This window comes from Littorina saxatilis, linkage group LG6 (assembly GCF_037325665.1).
Source record: "Littorina saxatilis isolate snail1 linkage group LG6, US_GU_Lsax_2.0, whole genome shotgun sequence".
In the NCBI taxonomy this organism is placed as follows: Eukaryota; Metazoa; Mollusca; class Gastropoda; order Littorinimorpha; family Littorinidae; genus Littorina; species Littorina saxatilis.
Genome location: NC_090250.1, coordinates 48,349,110 through 48,369,644, shown reverse-complemented (window position 1 = coordinate 48,369,644; position 20,535 = coordinate 48,349,110).

The window sequence follows — 20,535 nt, the reverse complement described above, 5'->3', positions numbered from 1 at the left end:
GACCTTGTGTACCTTACATTCATGGGGCCAAATTTGTCCAACCAATTTGCTTTATTTAATTTAGAAATTTGATTCATCCTAAAATGTTTTCCTTCTTACTCAAGGGACGTAACCACTCAGTACACGTTTTCGAAGAATTCGATTTTGGGGGTGAAATCTATTAAATTTTACCACAAATTGTCTTCACATGCAAGAAACTGACATGCTTTTCGTCCATACATAATTTCACTTCTTAATTTTATCAGGAAACAACATTTCAGTCTTGAGTATATGTCGAGGGGGAAATATGTACACAGGCGAAAGATAAAATCGTGACACCGGTGCATGTATTCAAACGACAGAGAGAGCGAAGTGAATAATTATTTGTGCTGCCTGTGATGTGATAGCGGCATGGACAAAACGACCCACACCCGACAAGATGTAATTCAACACACACCGCAGTTCCCACGCTCACTGTTTCAGTATTCCGCCCCACCCCCCTCCCCCACCCGGTCGCCGTGCACTGACAAGGACAGAAACAAATTCTGTAACATCGTTACGCTCTCTCGGCGACAGTTCAAAGCCGAACATATTATGATACTGCGTTTGGTACATACAGCTTATTTGAAGGACAGCTTGAACATTTAGTAGTTGGATTACACTGTTCAGATAAACAAATAAAAAAAAATTAAAAAAATTCATTCGCTTTCGGCTTCGTGGCAGGGGGAAGAAAAAATCAGCCAGATAAGTGTTCGTTATTAATTGTGTGTCTGTGCACTTAAAAGACCGTTGGGTCGATATATTTGTGAATGTATTGTTTTGTCAATAACAAACGTTCCAACAACCTACCTTTCTTGTTTTTTTAATTCTTTATTACACTGTTTAGATTTTCTTCGGGTGAATGATAATACAGTAGTACTAGTGTAGGGAAATGAATCGGCGGGACAAGAAACTCAAGAAATTGTTTATATTACGCCGAGATACCTGGGGGAATTCAGGCACCACTCAATGTGTTCAAAGAATCCTATAACAGACGATTTCTTTGGCGCGCAGATGAGATACTCAGGATACAGTGACAAATGTACACAACTAAAAGTGGGCTAATTAACTTCCCTAACATACATTTTACTTCCTGACAAGAAGCAATATTCAGAGATAAACAAGAAATTCCTCCGAGGTAGGAAAAACACCCCCGTCAAAGGGAAATAACCTTCTCAGTTGGTGGCAGTGAGAATGGTTATTTCCCTTTGACCATTAATATGTCGCTCTATAAGTCCTTGTATAATTTTAATCCACCAATAACTCCCTAACCGTGTGTTTGACTGGTCCCAATTTTTGTAAGGACCGTCTCAGGAATGTATAGAACCTGTTCACCAAGTTTGGTGACGATCGGTCCGTTCATTCTTGAGATATATATGCGAACACAAACACACAAACAAACAAACAAACAAACAAACAAACACATCGACCGAATCCTATACACACCCCTATACCGGGGGTGTAATAATAATAACAGATATCATTATTATGTGTCTCTTGTCGCTGTATCTTCTTCCGTCTGCTTCTAGTACAGAAAGGTCTAAGCTCTAGTAAACGTTTCGTTTTGTCTATACTGATTAAATGTAGCCTGAATCAAACTGCCTTTTTGTGTGTGTTGATTTTGTTTCATCAAATAAAAGACGACTACAACATCGAGAACAACGACGACGACTGGATATCAGAGAATCTGAGAGCTGAACTGCCGGAGGATATTCCGGACAGTTCCGACTCTCTAAGGGTGCAAATACCTGTTTATTAATTGTTCCTGCTGACAACACGTACATGAGTTATGGAAAGCTCAAAACTAGCCTACACTGATGAACATTGGACATCCGTAAAACAATGCTCTTCATGAGTTTCAGCAAAATATCTGTTCATACTTCGAGGTACCAATTTGGATTGATAAGACAGTTCTTCAGTCCAAGTAGAAATCGAGCAGTAAAATCGATGGAGACACAGACTGACCAAGCGCGTCAAGTGACCTGAGCTGGCCGTGAACCTGAACAGTATTGTTTTCTTACTCTTTTTCTTGTTACATTGTGCCGAGTATGGCAATGAAGAACGTCATAGTTCGGCAGACGGTATGAGCTCTATCATCATGTAATATAAGGACAACAACAACAACAACAACAACAACAACAACAACACCAACAACAACAACAACAACAACAACAACAACAACAGAAGTATGGCTGGAGGTCCAACACAAGCTCTGACATGAATATTACACTGCACAATAGTTTCTCAGTCCTTGTTCATGTCGTTGTTGCCAGTCTAAGGACAGTCTAAGGGGTGTTTTTGTGTTGTTGTTTTTTCCCCAAAGCTGTCATGGTTAAGACGAACGGTTCATGTACACTGATGTGAGCTGTAACATCATCTGATAGTTATCCATGACACTTGTGTGTGCACTCAGCTTGCACGGTCGATCACGTGACGATCACGTGGTGTCCTCACCAGAGCTGTGTACTTCCTACTGCCTCTGTTCCCGCCAACTGTTTTCGCCACCGCTGCGCGTCGCCACCAACTTCCGGTCTGCGTATGACCTATTTCCGGCGCCGGACGTACTGCCGGCACTTGAAAACGTATCGTCAGTACACTTTTACAAATAATTATGGGAGATGAATTTAAGTGAGCTTTATATGGAGTTGTCACTGTCAGAACAAATGAAATGGCCGATGATGCTGATTTATTAAATTGACATTATTGGCAGAGATTAGGTATTGATTGAAACGCTAATTTTTCCTTTCTCTTTTATTTAGTATTTGAGTTTTGTTTCTTTTGTTTTTCTGTTGGGTAAATCTCGTCTTTCCGTAACTTCAGGTTTTCTTGCTCCCCTTGTCCATTCCTTCACCCTCTTTCCTTGTTGCTGAAGAACGGATGTGCAGTTCAAAACTGAGAAGAAAGGTTGGATTGTTCATCGCTCTGATGCGTGACTGTGACCAGTGCAGTTCATCCAAACTTTGACCTCAGCCAAACCACATTGTTGTTGACCTGTGCCAATGCGCAATTTAAAACAAAACCACAAAAGGATACAACGGGCGAGTGACGATATCCACAGGAGTACACGCAAGAGCAACAATTCAAGTCTGTCACGTATTTGCCAACATGCACTCTGACACTTAGAATGCACCGCTAAAATTGTTTACAGTCTTTTATTGGTGTTTAAAAATTAAAAAAGACACAACAAAACAAGTTATTAATAAGTTGATTAATAATAACTGCGGACGAAGAATGAACAGACAGGAAACGGAAACGACTGTATATACATTGTGCGCAAATATGCCATCCTTTGGTTCGCTCTCGATTAAAATATATTTTAATTAACGTTTATCTGCGTGTGCGCTGCTGTTGTGTGTTGTCCATATTTGTTATGTGTAATATGTTTAGTCTTTATACGGCTTTTTGGGTGTGTTATATACGTGTTTTTTCGGTCTTCCAGAGTTTTATGAACATCGCAACAACAAGTCGCGTAAGGCGAAATTACTACATTTAGTCAAGCTGTGGAACTCACAGAATGAAACTGAACGCACTGCATTTTTTCACGATGACCGAAGTCCACCGCTTGTGCAAAACGGAGTGAAACTGACGAGCCTGTTCAGCGCGGTAGTGGTTTCGCTATGCTGGCATAGCACGCTTTTCTGTACCTCTCTTCGTTTTAACGTTCTGAGCGTGTTTTTAAACATATCATATCTATATGTTTTTGGAGTCAGGAACCGACAAGGAATAAGATGAAATTGTTTTTAAATCGATTTCGGAAATTTAATTTTGATAATAATTTTCATATTTTTAATTTTCAGAGCTTGTTTTTAATCCAAATATAACATATTTATATGTTTTTCGAATCAGAAAATTATGAAGAATAAGATGAACGTAAATTTGGATCGTTTTATAAAAAATACATTTTAATTACAATTTTCAGATTTTTAATGACTAAAGTCATTACTTTATTTTTAAGCCACCAAGCTGAAATGCAATACCAAAGTCCGGCCTTCGTCGAAGATTGCTTTACAAAAATTTCAATCAATTTGATTAAAAAATGAGGGTTTGACAGTGCCGCCTCAACCTTTACAAAAAGCCGGATATGACGTCATCAAAAAAATTTTATCGAAAAAATGAAAAAAACCATCTGGGGATATCATTCCCAGGAACTCTCATGTAAAATTTCCTAAAGATCGGTCCAGTAGTTTGATCTGAATCGCTCTACACACACACACACGCACAGACACACACACACACGCACACACACACACACACACACACACACACACACACACAGACAGACACACACACACACACACACACACACATACACACACACACAAACATACACCATGACCCTCGTCTCGATTCCCCCTCTATGTTAAAACATTTAGTCAAAAATTGACTAACTGTAAAAACAACAATTGTAAAAGTCACCTGTACAAAACGCATACAGTCAGACATGATAGTCAGTGGTGTTCAATGACTGACTGATTATAAATGGCTGTTGATTGCAAACATGGCGCTGCATCTGAGTGTTGTTTTACACACAAAAAAACTGTAGATTGAGGTGCATTCAGTCACACGTTAATTTCTCCCGTCATTGCCGGTTTTGACGAAACACCTTCCATATATATAATACGCTCTTACCACCACCATCCGCCCTACCCACTTGTCTTTAGACTATATATACTACTTCTTCAATCTTCCATCCGAAGCAGACACTGGCTGACTTCTTTTGTTCACGTGTTGGCTCTGTCACTGTTGTTTCTGTGTCTGTCTTCCCCTACATGTTGTTTGTTCATTTTCAAGATGTGCGATCAGAAGCTTTATGCCTGTTTTGCACTGTTTTCAAGTTGAATTAGATGTACCATACATTATCATGTGCCTGTGACCAGAACTGACGGGATCCAGTTCTCGGGCGTTAAATATGGGTCTCATTGAAACAGTACATTATTTTGATTCTTTACTAGCCTTTCGTGTTGTTTTTTCTTCAGATTCCGGCTATAACTTTCTTTTTCTTTTCACCCGGCGACACATTGCTATCCGGAATTCTAATAATCGCACAGTCTGTTTATGACAAAACGCGAATCGGCCGCGTATCGCACCGTATTCTTTCACGCCTACCAGCCCGACACCCCCTCTGCGAGAAATGGGCCCGCCCGGGCGGTCAGCTGTAAGAGAAAAGCGTTACAACTGCTTGGCTTACGGAGTTACCGTGAGACTCTCTGGGTTATAGTGCCTATCCCTGTACGGCTCGCTTTGGGACTTGACCGGCCGCTCACAGTACAAACTGATCAGTTCAGTCTTTGTCCTTCCCAGGCTGACTGACCGTATGATTCAGACCAAAACAATCCCAGTCGTTACCGCATGGAGGGTAAACTTCGTGTTAGTCAACCCGCATCGTACGTAGGCAGTGTAGGCGTCAGTTTGAAAAGTCTTTTCATGGAGGCGGATCAAAGAGTCGGTGTTATTCAAGAGACCGCGAACTGTATTACCCGGAAAGAGGTGGAATTGAAGTGCAGTATGATTCACACGAACGAACTGTTCATGTATATTGCCGTGAACTGCCTGTAATAATCGCCAACAGGATTTGTAGTTTTGTAAGTTTTAATTAACTTGACTGAATGTTAAAATGACATATAAAACAGTGGTTGCGCTGACTGCGTTCAGCTAACTGGTCGGCAGTTTTGAGCCTGACCAAGTGAAACGGTTGTTTTGACATGTGCTAAAATAGACTTGTCGCGGACACACACAATAAGATGTCAAAACAACCGTGACAAAAACAAACAAACAATGATTAATTTTGTATCTGGCCCTGTAACTGATGCGACCAATCAAAACATTTGTTTTATGTCACAATGATGTTGACATAAATGCGTAATTGACACTGACACTATACTAGAATCGTATATTGTTTGCAGGACAAAAACAACAATGGAAAAACAAAAGCTGAATTTTCACAGACTGACACGAATATAAGAACCCCCCCCCCCCCCAAAAAAAAAAAAAAAAAAAAGAAAAAAAAAGAAGAAGAAGAAGAAAGAGCAACAATGACCACCATAAAAAAACAAGCCAGCTGACAAACACATTATACATTGAATCATCCCAGTTTGTCATATTTTAACATATGCCCATGCAACAGACATTCGGGCTGCCACAGGCTATACTCTACGGAAGAAATTGTAAAACACGAATAGAAAAAATATAAACAAAGTGTTCAAGTAAAAAGATTCCGGTGTCCTATCGGTTTTTATTTGAAAGTACACGAAACAAACCCGTCAACCGATCAGTCTTGAACTAGCTAGTTTGACTGCGATGTACTGATTCCTTTCGCGGCCTTTTTTTTAATACCTGTGTACAAACACCTAGCGTAACAACTGGGAAAGATTTCTTCATCGTGAAAAAAAAGAGAAAAAACCCCCAAAAAACCCAGCAGCAACAGCAACAACAACAACAACAACAACAACAACAACAACAACAACAACAACAACAACAACAACAACAACAGGAGACGACCAGTATACAGACATCAAAATACGAATTCTTTGTCCCAAAGGCCCCTCAGGGTCAGGGCATATGATGATATGAAAGGATGGGTCAGTGAAGTCCACAAATCCGCCTCGGTGTGAAAGTTAAAGTATGCCCTGTGGCTCGGGTCATTTTGACAAAACATGTGTTGCAAAAGTCTTCTGCTTCTCAGCCATCTTACGATGAAGCAAGTTGTCTCCTACCAAGGCAAAGTTGATGTAGGCGTCAGCTTTTACTTTTTTTTTCATGGAGGCTGGTCGGATCAAACAAGTTATCTCTCAAGTTCGCATTGTTCTTTGCCAGTTGGGTTAGTTGTCCCTTTCCTTTCGACTTCGATAGATTGGGGTATTTGTGGGTGTTTTCTATCGTTGCATTCGAGAACCTGTAGTGATGTTTGACTTCAATTCAATGAGTACTGTGAGTTCAATCACAAACGAGACGCATATCGGCAACACAAAGAGGGACCAATCCACACACTGCAACAGTGTGACGTCAACAAGTCCAGTGACCTTGCCCAGGTCAGCGGTCAGCGGTGACTGGTTTTGTTAATCCTGGCTGAACTTCGATGACCGCGCTGACGACAGTGCTGTCGTGTTTACCTCCCCTCTGAGCTCTTTTGTTAGTGAGGCTCAGTTCTTTTCGTCACGTGATACGCGCACGCGCACTCGGCGCGTGTCGCTCTGGTGACAGACAGCCATGCGTTGCTCAGAATCACAATAGCCCGCTCAAAGAAAAGTCGCTCTGGATTGGTCTATGCAACTGGCTCACAACAAGGCAAATCGCTTTTTGAAGGCGACGAAGAAAGCACGATTGCTGCGAGATATGAAAAAAGTTGTACTTCTTAAATTAGTAGACGATTCGGTCAGTGAAATCGTCAGAGAGAACGTGGTTATGATGGGAAGTTTAGCTGGGGTAGTCCCTGAACCTTGAACAGCGGTGGATCCTTCGGGTTACGTCGAAAACCACGCCGAGAAGATCGCAACACGCTGCACGGCATGGCAGTGTAAACACCGCCGCCATCTTGGATTTCGCAGCGCGCGGTGGGCGAGCATATGCCAAAGCTGCCATGCGTTGCTCAGAATCACAATAGCCCGCTCAGAGAAAAGTCGCTCTGGATTGGTCTATGCAACGGGCTCACAACGAGGCAAATCGCTTCACGATGGCGACGAAGAAAGCACGATTGCTGCGAGATATGAAAAAAGTTGTACTTCTTAAACTAGTAGACGATTCGGTCAGTGAAATCGTCAGAGAGAACGTAGTTATGATGGAAAATTTAGCTGGGGTAGTCCCTGAACCTAGAAAAGCGGTCAATTCCTCGGGTTACGTAGAAAACTAAGCCGAGAAGATCGCAACACGCTACACGGCATCGCAGTGTAAACACCGCCGCCATCTTGGATTACGCAGCGCGCGGTGGGCGAGCATATAGCAAAGCCGCTCGCCGAGTGCTTCGCGAGCGTTTTCCTGCACTGCCCTCAATCAATATGAGGCTTATATCGCGCGTATTCCGTGGGTACAGTTCTAAGCGCAGGGATTTATTTTATTTTTTTTATTTTTTTATGCAATTTATATCGCGCACATATTCAAGGATTTATTTAATCAGCAGCGGAAAGAGGGAGAAATTGGCTTTCTGTCATTCGCACTGCGGGCGACCCGTGGCGAACCGCTCTGGGCAACTCGTCTCTGGATGCACGACCTGTCCTTTTCTTTTGGAAAGCCTGTGCAGAGATTTTGAGCCAAATATTGAAATGTCTGCTTGTTTTTGCTAAGAACGACGAGCCTCGCTTTAAAATATCATCAGTTTCTCAGGTTTGGTTAAATAAAGAGTGAAAACGGGTAATACAAATCTGGTAGACTAAAACTTGATGTCTCAGGGCGGGGTCATATCAAAACGGTTAGAAAAACTTGAGGTAAGACATCTGTGCCACCGAACAGAATCTCTCGCCGATTAAAATTCATTTAATTGTTTGGCATAGTTGCAAAGCATTTTCAATATAGGGGTACCGGGTGTCTTCGTGTTTACTTCTGGCATGTTACACGTTGGTTTCGCTAATATGAGCATTTATGCTTGAGTTTGCCCGGGAACAAAACATACTCAACCAGACAGCGCGTCAACAAAAGTTGTTTCAAAGTCGACGGTTTAGCAGTGGTCAGCTGGAGTTTCGAGTCGGCGGAGAGTCGGTTGACAAAATCAACAACTTTTCGTCGATTTTGTATCGCCCATTTCTGAGCGACTCAGTCCTCGATGACAAAAAGTCGGTTGAAAATCGGCCATACGAACAAGTCTTGACTGAGGGACAGAAGGGCGATTAAAAAGTGACCGTAACTTCCTCTTGCCATCCGCCACCCGCCCACCCGGATTGAATGACACGCCGCTGGGTGATCAGCAAGTGACCGCGCCCTGGACACAATGACGTGTTTGGTCAAGCTCTGACCGCTGCGTGATTTCTCCCTCTTTCCGCTGCTGATTAAAAAGCAAAGAGCGGCTGAAAAAAAGGCATGGGGGTAGGGGGGTGAGAGGTGGAGGAATTGCATTTGTTAGGATTGCTCCTTTTTGGCACGTGAAGTTGCTCTGTGGCTTTTTTCCTGCTACCCCTCACCCCCCACCCACCCCCCACCCCCACCTTGTGATCTCGAACGTCAACAACCCCTGCACCGAGTCCCAAAACCTGTTTTTCCATCCAACACTCACCCTCAACCATACCGACCCTCACTCACGTCCACCCGCACCCCACCCTGTTACACCAACTCCTCTGTTTCATTTTCCAGCTTTTTCTTTTGTTATTCTACTAGTTAGGGCCTGTATATTTTTACCAGGAACTCATTTGTACTGTACCTACATGCCGCAGGCGAAGTCTCAAGTTGTCAGCTGAGGCGATTGTGATTGGGACAAGTGTTTTATTTACGGAGACTTGTTTTGCTATCGACTTTTCAGGGAGTCTTCCTACGCCACTTGCGTATTGCTCAGATAGGTATGAGTGGCCGCGGGGGGCAGAAACGCGCGTGTTCAATACAGGCATGAGACCAAGGGTAGGGCGGATGGTGGCGAGAGAGTTGAAGGGACGGGTAATGTGTACAGTGCCGTGTGCCGGGCTGTGAGCAGTGCCCGCCAATGTTTAGCTCAGGCACCGTCGCGGCAGACGCGCCTTAGTTCTATGCAGGAAAATGCAGCGCGCTATTCTGGCCATCTGGCAAACTTTCGTCTTCATCTCTAAGGCAGACTGATAGCAAGAGGTGTAAGTTACACCCTCCTTCAGGCTCAGGCATTTTCAAACGCTCGACTCAAGACTAAATAGTTTAAAGTTGCCACCCTTCCCGCACAGATCAACTCGTATAATACGTACGCTTTTACGAGGAATAAGAGCAACATTTTATTTAGACCCATACCTCACATTTACAGCCTAGTGTTTGTGCAGAGTTTATTTTAATTTGATTCATTGATTGATTGACTATTATTTATTTTTCGTAACTCACAATTATGTCAATGAGCGAAATTGATTCAACAACAAAATCCATCTCCTCGGAAAGCAACCAGGTTTTTGGTTTGGGTTTTGTGTCAAATTGGAAAGATGGTCTTATTCAACGTGACTTGTAAGACTTTTGACACGGAGAGGTAGGTGGCTTTAATGTTCCACGACCGGAGCAAAATGCAGGAAACAGTATTTTGATAGGCGGCTTGTGTACCCATACGTCACGTACGGTATTGCCGGAAGCAGTATGAGACTGCAGACGGCTTACGATTGGAGATTAGACAAGTCCATCTACTGCTGGTTTTTTTTCTGTTTTGGTTCCTGATCTGGCCCCACTTGGGACACTGTAGACCAACGGGTGGTGAAAAGAAATTACTCCAATCAGTTGTGAACAGCTGTGAACTTCTTAAAGAAACTTGTTTCTTCCCGTGTTGCAAAACGAGAGTTAGATGGCAACGAAAGAAGGGACAAGGGGGATTGGCACATGATTGCATGCCTTAGAAAAATATCTGCTTCTATGGGTCAACCTGATTCTCTATCTGCCTGCCTACCTGTCTGTCTGCCTGTCTGTATGTTTCTTTCTCTGTATTTCTGTCTGTCTGTCTCTGTCTGTCTGTCTCTCTCTCTCTCTCTCTTTGTGTGTGTGTGTGTGTGTGTGTTTGAATGTAGCACATTTACGTTTGAATAATCTCAAATATTTGCACACTATTTTCATATTGTCATTTGTTCTGTCCATGAGTCAGTGCCTCGAGCAATGAGAAAAATGCATGCAGTTGATTCTTCTTATCTTTTCTCGATATGCCTTAATTGTCTTGTCTTGTATTTGCCTTGTTTTACCTTGGCCGGGGCTTCATCTCGTAATGTCTTGCTTTGGCTTTGCTGGCTTTGCTTTGCCGGGTCTGGTCCTGTCTTGTTTTTTCTTGATATTGTCTTGTGATGTCGTCTCTCCTTCTGTCATGTCATGATTGGTCCTTTCTCGTCTTGTAGTGTCTTTTCTTGGCCTTCTCTCGTTTAGGCTCGATTATCTATCTCCAAGCGCTCAATTGGAACAATATTTGGCACTTGTGCCATATATAGAAGAGCCATTAATGACTATCAGCATTGTCATATCGTGTCACAGTCTTGCCGTGTCTTGTCTTGTCTTGTCTTGTCTTGTCTTGTCTTGTCTTGTCTTGTCTTGTCTTGTCTTGTCTTGTCTTGTCTTGTCTTGTCTTGTCTTGCCGTATCAGTCCAGTTGGCCGCTGTCAGCGTGAGTTCGTCCCCACGTTCGGCGAGAGATTTATTTCTCAGAGTCAACTTTGTGTGCAGACTCTCCTCGGTGTCCGAACACCCCCGTGTGTACACGCAAGCACAAGACCACGTGCGCACGGAAAAGATCCTGTAATTCATGTCAGAGTTCGGTGGGTTATAGAAACACGAAAATACCCAGCATGCTTCCTCCGAAAACGGCGTATGGCTGCCTAAATGGCGGGGGAAAAAACGGTCATACACGTAAAATTCCACTCGTGCAAATAAACACACGAGTGTACGTGGGAGTTTCAGCCCACGAACGCAAAAGAAGAAGAAGAAGAAGAAGTCTTGTCTTGTCATGTCTGTTGCAGACTGCAGCCAGACAGTGACAGGGGCTGACGCTAATAGGGAGGAAAGGAGGGTGTCAGTGCTGACTGACCATTGTGACGACAACAAAACAACTCCTCCCTGCACTGGGCGCCGCTGTCCTCTCCCTGTCTTCCTTCCCGCCTGGCTTGCCGCAACAGCTGTCCCTCACCCGTCGACGCCCTCACCCCACCCGTCTCGGTTTTGCTCAACCGCGTGACGACTGGTGGCCGGTACTCAGTGGCCGGAACTCAGTGGCCATCCCAAAACACCGTCCTACCTGTCCTTGACGACAATGTCGACAGACAGACAAATATATACACTCTCACGCACGCACGCACGCACGCACATACACATACAGAAAACCGTGACACACACACACACACACACACACACACACACACACACACACACACACGCACGCACACACATACATACACGCACACACATACATACACACTCACATATACGCACACTCAGGCACACACTCAGACACACACACACACACACACACACTCACACACACACACACACACACACACTCACACACACACAGACACAGAAACACACACACACACACACATACACACACACATATACACACACACATACACACACACAGACACACACACTCACACACACACACTCACACACACCATAGACACAGAAACACACACACACACACACATACACATACACACACACACACACACACGCCCGCGCGCGCGCAGCAGGAAGGCAAGCAAGCAGGAAGGCAAGACAGACTGATGGGAGGAAGGGGACACAAAACCCAACTTTTTTATTTTTTACTTTTTTTGGAGCTAGTGATTCGAATAAACGGAACAACTGTAACACCATCAACACCAACAACCGCCACTACCATCTTTCTCTTTCTGCTCAACACTTTCTCCCAAATAATCAAGCGGAGATTTGTTTTCTGCTTGTGGGCATGTAAACATACTAACTTAGAATAAAAAGATAATTATGGTGTATTTTTTTCACACACAAATCTGTTGATGAGTATTTTATAAATCATTTTTTTCTGATTGTCGCACGCATTTCAAATTCAGTACGTAGGAAGACGGTAAAACAAAAACGTCAGTACAATCACCCTTCGAATCAGACGACCAAAAAGCACAAATAGTACCTGGGAGTACCTGACTATTCACGTGTATACAAAATTGTACTCTAATATTTCACGGTACAACATTAAAACTTTGATTGAAATCGTGTAAATTAGAGTTTAACACGTTGTACTCCTTACCTAGTATCATACATCAGTCATGACATTTGTAGTTAATACTGAACGACGAATAAACCAGTGTTTCAATCACAACGTTGACCACTATCGGGGTGTCCGCGCGGCCGTAAGACGGGTGCACCACAAGCAATGCAGCGGTCAGTCGTACTTGGGTCATCCTGCCCTTCTGAATCTCCTTCATCCCCACCCAAAATCCGTCCCCACACCTCTCCACCCGGCCAGACTGTCCGGCCTTGCTTGGGCAGTGAGGGAAAACAAAGAACGTCTTGACCAGGAGAGAGTGTGACGGGAACATTACCCGTTTCCTGCTGTCCTCTTCCGGCCCTTTGTCCATCCCGGGTACAACACACCGCTCAACACTGCGGCCACGGTCACTGCAGTGGTCAATCTTTGGCTTGGCATCAGAGTTGTACATGTACACTGCTGCTTGTTGCCTGAGTCGTGAATATGTCAGCGTGGCGTTCATTTGGTGAACGGTACGTGGTAATAAATATGGCAACGACTAAGAGTTGCCGATTTCACATTAGTAGTCATCTGATTAGTTGTTTTTGTGTACAAAATAAACTATGCAAACTTTCCAAAGAAAAACCACACACACCACACACAAAAAAACCACCCCAACAAAATTCCAACTATTGTGACACTTTTTAAACCCCAAGTAAAAGTTCAGACTCGTGTAATTGTATTCAAACTTTCTATCCCCTAAAACCTCGCTGTTCTCCGGCACACTTTTCGGACTGAAGATTTCTTACACGGGTATGCATGATTATTTCAATTGTGAACCTCTCACATTGTCGCACATTTTTGTGTATAGTATACTTTGCATTGACATACGCGTATTAAAATCTGGTTCGCTCCGAAGAGACCGGCGTTCACCCCCCCCCCCCCCTCACTCCGCTTTTGTAGGAACGTACCAGTTTGTGAGGTACATTTGGTCATGCAGAGCACCGTTCAATATGTTATGAAATAATGGTGTATACTCTTCCACATCTGATGAAAAATGCACTATCAGACCATGGCCCTGCGCCTGATATTATTACAAAACAGATGAAGCATTTTCACACAAGTCCAGATTATCCAGCCCTCTGGATTACCCTCACGTATGGTTATTTTCCATTTGTAATACACCATGGCCAAGGTTCACACGACGCAAGGGGGAGCTACACAAAAAGGGGGCGGGGATGTAGCTCAGTTGGTAGCGCGCTGGTTTTGTAGCCAGTTGGTCGCTATCAGCGAGGGTTCGATCCCCACGTTCGGCGAGAGATTTATTTCTCGGAGTCAACTTTGTGCAGACTCTCTTCGGTGTCCGAACACCCCCGTGTGCACACATGCGCACGAAAAAGATCCCACGTTCACAGCGAAAGTCTCATGGCTTGGAAAACACGAAGACACGCATGCATCATCTCTCGTCTCTGATTATCATGATCGTATTTCGATACTTTGACGAGACAAACCCAATGCTGGTGTGTCGAAGAAGACAGCCACAGCGGGCTTGTTCGAATCAAAGTATCACACCATATCTTCAGCGTATTACCAATACCTGTCCCAACATAGACCAGTTGGTCTAAGAGGACGTTAAACCCTAATATTCAGTCAAAAAGGGGGTGGGGCGTCGGTGGGGAAGGGGGTTGTGTGGGGAGGGGGTATCCCGTTGCATTTTAAGAATTTTCTCTGATGTGAGAAACATGGCAGCAGTCATTAGTTCAACCTTATTTATTTATTTATTTCTAACCAGATGTGGTGTGCATTGCAACACAAACCGGGATCGGGAGGTCGTGGGTTCGAACCCCGGCCAGGTCATACCTAAGACTTTAAAATTGGCAATCTAGTGGCTGCTCCGCCTGGCGTCTGGCATTATGGGGTTAGTGCTAGGACTGGTTGGTCCGGTGTCAGAATAATGTGACTGGGTGAGACATGAAGCCTGTGCTGCGACTTCTGTCTTGTGTGTGGCGCACGTTAAATGTCAAAGCAGCACCGCCCTGATATGGTGGCCCTTCGTGGTCGGCTGGGCGTTAAGCAAACAAACAAACAAAATTGCAACACAAATTTAATTAGTGCGTTCCGTGACCCGCGCTGTTCCAGTTTAGTGCGTTCCGTGACCCGCGCTGTTCCAGTTTAGTGCGTTCCGTGACCCGCGCTGTTCCAGTTTAGTGCGTTCCGTGACCCGCGCTGTTCCAGTTTAGTGCGTTCCGTGACCCACGCTGTTCCAGTTTAGTGCGTTCCGTGACCCGCGCTGTTCCAGTTTAGTGCGTTCCGTGACCCGCGCTGTTCCAGTTTTGTGCGTTCCGTGACCCGCGCTGTTCCAGTTTAGTGCGTTCCGTGACCCGCGCTGTTCCAGTTTAGTGCGTTCCGTGACCCGCGCTGTTCCAGTTTAGTGCGTTCCGTGACCCGCGCTGTTCCAGTTTTGTGCGTTCCGTGACCCGCGCTGTTCCAGTTTTGTGGCGTCGTGGGACCCCCTCCAAGGATTTCTAGTACGTTCTTTTTCGGCTTCTGTGAACAGTTTGGGGAGCCGTGCCACTGTGGAATAGTATTGACGAGTTATTGACCGTACCTTGTTGGGCAATAGCAAGTAGTTGAACATTATGCTTTTAGTGAGGATGGTCGATCATTTATGATCAGCAGAGATCCCATGCGATCTTGTACCTCCGTGATTACCTTCTACCTCAGCAGCCAACAATTTATTCACGAAAACAAAACCCCGTCATTTCACGAAGGGACCCTGCAACTGAGCACAGCCAACGCCGAAGAAGTAGAAAAACAATGGGAGAAGTGGGTGACGTATGGCTCAGTTGTTCACACTTCGTGTGTCACGTGTCGTTGTTGGACATCGTTCACCAACAGCCGCTATTGCCATGGAAACGAAGACGAAAGACAACACGGGTCAGAAACGAGGAAGACATCCGGAGAATCTGATCACAAATTTAACATGCACTGGGAGTGCTAACGAACAATTCGCACAAAACACTTCCTGCAAGAATTACAACATCGAGTGAGAGAGAGAGAGAGAGAGAGAGAGAGAGAGAGAGAGAGAGAGAGAGAAATAAATAGACAGGGAGTGAGATATAGAGAGAGAGACCGACATACAGACAGACAGACAGAGGAAGAGAGAGAGATACGGACAAAACAGACAGACAGACAGACAGACAGAGGAAGAGAGAGAGAGAGATACGGACAAAACAGACAGACAGACGGACAGACAGACAGACAGAGGAAGAGAGAGAGATACGGACAAAACAGACAGACAGACGGACAGACAGAGGAAGAGAGAGAGATACGGACAAAACAGACAGACAGACGGACAGACAGACAGACAGAGGAAGAGAGAGAGATACGGACAAAACAGACAGACAGACAGACAAACAGACAGACAGACAAACAGACACACAGACAGACAGAGGGAGAGAGAGAGAGCAACGACGGGGACCCGAATTACTTAGCAAGAGGCCTTGGTGATCCCTTTTACGCTCAGCTGCCATTGCAGTAATTACAACAAACAAAGAAACAAACAAACATACGTAACCAACTAATACTATCTCTCTACTAGGACGAATACCATAAATCAAATACTTGACTTCTTTTAGCAAAGAGTAGGATGCATTTTGCTGAATCGATTTTGAAACTGACACCCATGTCAATAAGCAAAATTAATTGAGAAAATAGTTTTAGAATTTAAAAAATTTAAAACAAAATCTAACTGAGACAGTCTTTTTTTTTATAATATGTCTTTAAGTGGTAGGCTACTCTTTTTTTCATGAAAAAAATGGAAAGCACTGTGGTGGTGTATCCGATCGTTTGCATGTGAAGGAAGGTGACTGTGAAATCTACATCTCAGTGTTGGCGGTCATTCACCGTGGGTTAGGCAAAAAAAAAAAAGGTCTGTTTCTGGTAACATGGCTAAAAAAAATAGGGTCGGTAGGTCGGGATTTTTTATTTTTTTTATTATTTTTTTTACCCCAAATGTAGACCAATAAAACTAACTTTAATAAAAATCGCGCAAAGAGACTGGATTCACTATACATAGAGACAAGACACTCAACACATTTACAAATCGTCAGCGGACTTTCGTTTTCACACGTATTTGTTGTTCATTTTCTCACCCTGTCCTTTACCACCAAAAAAAAAAAAAAAAAAAAAATTTGAGTTTGGAAAAAAAAAGTTTAGGGTCGGCGCCGAAATTTAGGGTCGGTCGGGTGACCAGAAACAGACAATTTTTTTTTGGCCTTATGGTTGGTTTACAAGCACACTTCATGGTCATGTTTACGCAGACACTGCAGGACTGCTGACGACACAAATCGCACTTCTTCATGTTGTCATTTGAAACAGTTTATATCTTAACTGAGATTCTCGGCGGCCGTTTTGATACAGTTGAAATGACAGTAAGACTGATGAGTTTGTATTCAACGATGTCTTACTTTGAAGACGGATCAGGTAGTGAAGTTTCTGTCTCGCTAGGTGTTTGTTGCCCACGAGTTGCCATTGTTGTGGCGATGACCGTAACTCAAATCTGCTGCTCAGCAGGTAATGTAATACGCAGTTATATCAAGTAACATTTGTCAAAAAGCCATTTTGTGTGCTTGTTTTGCTGACAATGCACTGTTTTCTATAGCACTGATTAAAAATAATTGATAGTAAAGACAAATACAGAGAAAAGAAACTGAAATTAAATAAGAAGATGCAATTTTTCGATAATATCATTTCACAACTTTTTGCGACATCTTAGGGTAACAAGTTTATTCAAACTTTACTTAAGAGCGCAAAAATAAGACATGTCATTAATCATTCCATCAAAAAAGTGTCAAAAAGGTCGTCGACTGCCTCTAGGCGATTATTTGAACATCATCAACAATCATTAACAAATTAGTTAATTAATTTTAAGCTTCCAGCTGAAATGCAATCTTATAGTCCGGACCGGGCCACGACCAAAGATTGCTTAAAAACGTAATGAATTTGATTAAAAATGTGATCGCAACAGTGCGGCCTCAACTTTTTTTTTTAAGTATGGATATGACGTCATCCAACACATTTATCAAAACAATGAAAACTAAGAAGAAGAATACTGATTACATGTATATCTCTGTGAGCGTAGCGAGAAAAAAATCACAGTGTACAAAGAGACCTTATTTTCTTGTCGTTTAATCGATTTCAGTCCGAACAATAACATTTTGTCCGTGCAAATTGATCATGCAACTGGCATCGGAATCAAGATGTTCAGCTGGAACATTGGTATGCGTGGTTTTAGACTATGAGAATCCAAATAGTATGGGGATTACACATTTTGCAGATGAATTTTAAAACGAAAAGATACATGTCAGAATCAATTTCTTTTTCTGATGGTGTTTATAATCGCAGACCATGCCTTGTCCAGCGAAAGAAACTCCTCAAAAGCGGGAAGCAACGTATGCTATCATTTGGTGTCATGTGTGTAAAACTCCTTTGGAACAAACACTTTAAATGACACCAGGCAAACCCTGAAATTGCACATGACTGCAGTTGAGTTGTACTGCTTCTTTTATACAACGAAAGAAAGCTGTGTTCGGTTGATTTGTTGAAACAATAGCTCAAAAGTGAATGCTATTTTTTTTTGCCAAATTGCGATATCACATCTATCAAAATCGAAAGTGTTCTGACATTCTGACGTTATAACTTAATGCTATTTTCATGTTCTACGTGATAAAGGGCTGTGTGCATAGGAAAGTTCATGAAATTGAGGGTATTTCAAAAATAAAGACAAGTCATACAATCTTTGTGTCCACTTATTCCTTCTGCCTGTCTGTCATATCCTCGTTCCCCTCCCATGATTTTATTGTTCCCCTCCTTCCCATAAATGGGAGTCATCAACAGGTATCTCCGCAGTAAGGCATAAGAGAGACTACACTAGAGGTCTGCAAGTTGCAAATAATTTTTATATGGACACAAAAGTTGTTGCCTGTTTGCCAAGATAGCTTGTCGCACTGATGACCCGCTCGGTCACTTGTTGCAACTATAACCAGTATTCGCATAGTCTATCGCAGTTTACGGCAAAATCTAATGTCGCAGTCTGTCGCAAAACTCTGCTGTCACAGTTTGTCGCAAAATTCTGCTGTCACAGTTTGTCGCAAAAATCTGCTGACACAGTTTGTCGCAAAAATCTGCTGACACAGTTTGTCACAAAAATCTGCTGACACAATTTGTCGCAAAAATCAAAATTCGCTTGCTGTGTCGCAAAAAATGCGACATTTAGCCCGGTTGATAGAGGAGGGTGGTGGTGGTGAAGGGGTGGCCATGTTGATGCCATGTTTTTGGTTCTCGCCTCGGCCCCCAAGGTGTCGCTTACACCACTTCACTGTCGCTTCTCTTTAACGACTGAAAGCAAATCTGCTCCCCGGAACGTTTTAAACTGATCCCTATTTGGCATTTATTCGCACTTTGATTCATTCCTGCACGCGAACTATCGTGTCAGCTTGAGCGCGTTTTTGCCAGGCGGGATTAGGAGGGGCTTTGGCCGCGCGGTAACCGGAGAAGTGCCGTCGCGTCAGGGGATTAAGGAGGTGTCGGCAGCGGCAAAAATTGCAGCACATGCACCTCCACTCGTCCCCCCCCCCCTCCTCGCTCAAACTCACCCCCACCCCCTCCACCCATCGAACTTCTTTACGTAACCCCCCGCGTTTAAGTGGCTAAGTGCTCGAGTTCTGGAAGGCTTAATTTTTCAAAGCGTCGATATGGTTCTTATGTTCTTAGGTGGCTGTCTTTTATTTTATTTTATTTTATTTGTTTTTATTTTTGATACTTGCAAATTCATTGTTTTTAATCACTAGCAGCTGCCTTGGAACGAGACGCTGTAAAAATAAGGGTCTATTTCTTTCCATCTCACCAGTCACAGATTGATCGGTAGCTCAAGTAATCGAGGGGAGGTAACTTACTCATAACAGACTTGAAAAGATGTGAACGAGTTGGTTAAAGGGATATTGTTGGGGTGACCGTTTTGGAGGAGTTTCTGACGAATTTGACTAATTTAAAGAATCTGTTGAATCTACTGTAACTTATTAATCTAGAAGCACACGGCACGATTTTCTCGAAAACGCACAAATATGGATTAAATAAAATGTGTAAATGAGCTTCTATATAAGCGCAGCGTCTCTCTGGTACTGGAAATAATAATAGTCCAGATGCGCCACCAGGCGGCTATACGGGTACCACCCTCCTTGACGCGGCGCCCTAGTAACAGTCACACGTACATAAACGCCATCTTGCATCAAAGAAAGTAAGGCAACCTAGACCTCATAAAGAGTGCCCTTTTCTTTACGAAATTTAATTAAGCTTCCAACACACTTACATTTGCAAAGTTAAGGGCATCCCTCCTGTGCGGTAGTATTATTTGCAACACACACGGACCGGCACGGTTGGCCTAGTGATAAGGCGTCCGCCCCGTGATCGGGAGGTCGTGGGTTCGAACCCCGGCCGGGTCATACCTAAGACTTTAAAATTGGCAATCCAATGGCTGCTCCGCCTGGCGTCTGGCATTATGGGGTTAGTGCTAGGACTGGTTGGTCCGGTGTCAAAATAATGTGACTGGATGAGACATGAAGTCTGTGCTGCGACTTCTGTCTTGTGTGTGGCGCACGTTATATGTCAAAGCAGCACCGCCCTGATATGGCCCTTCGTGGTCTGCTGGGCGTTAAGCAAACAAACAAACAAACACAAAAT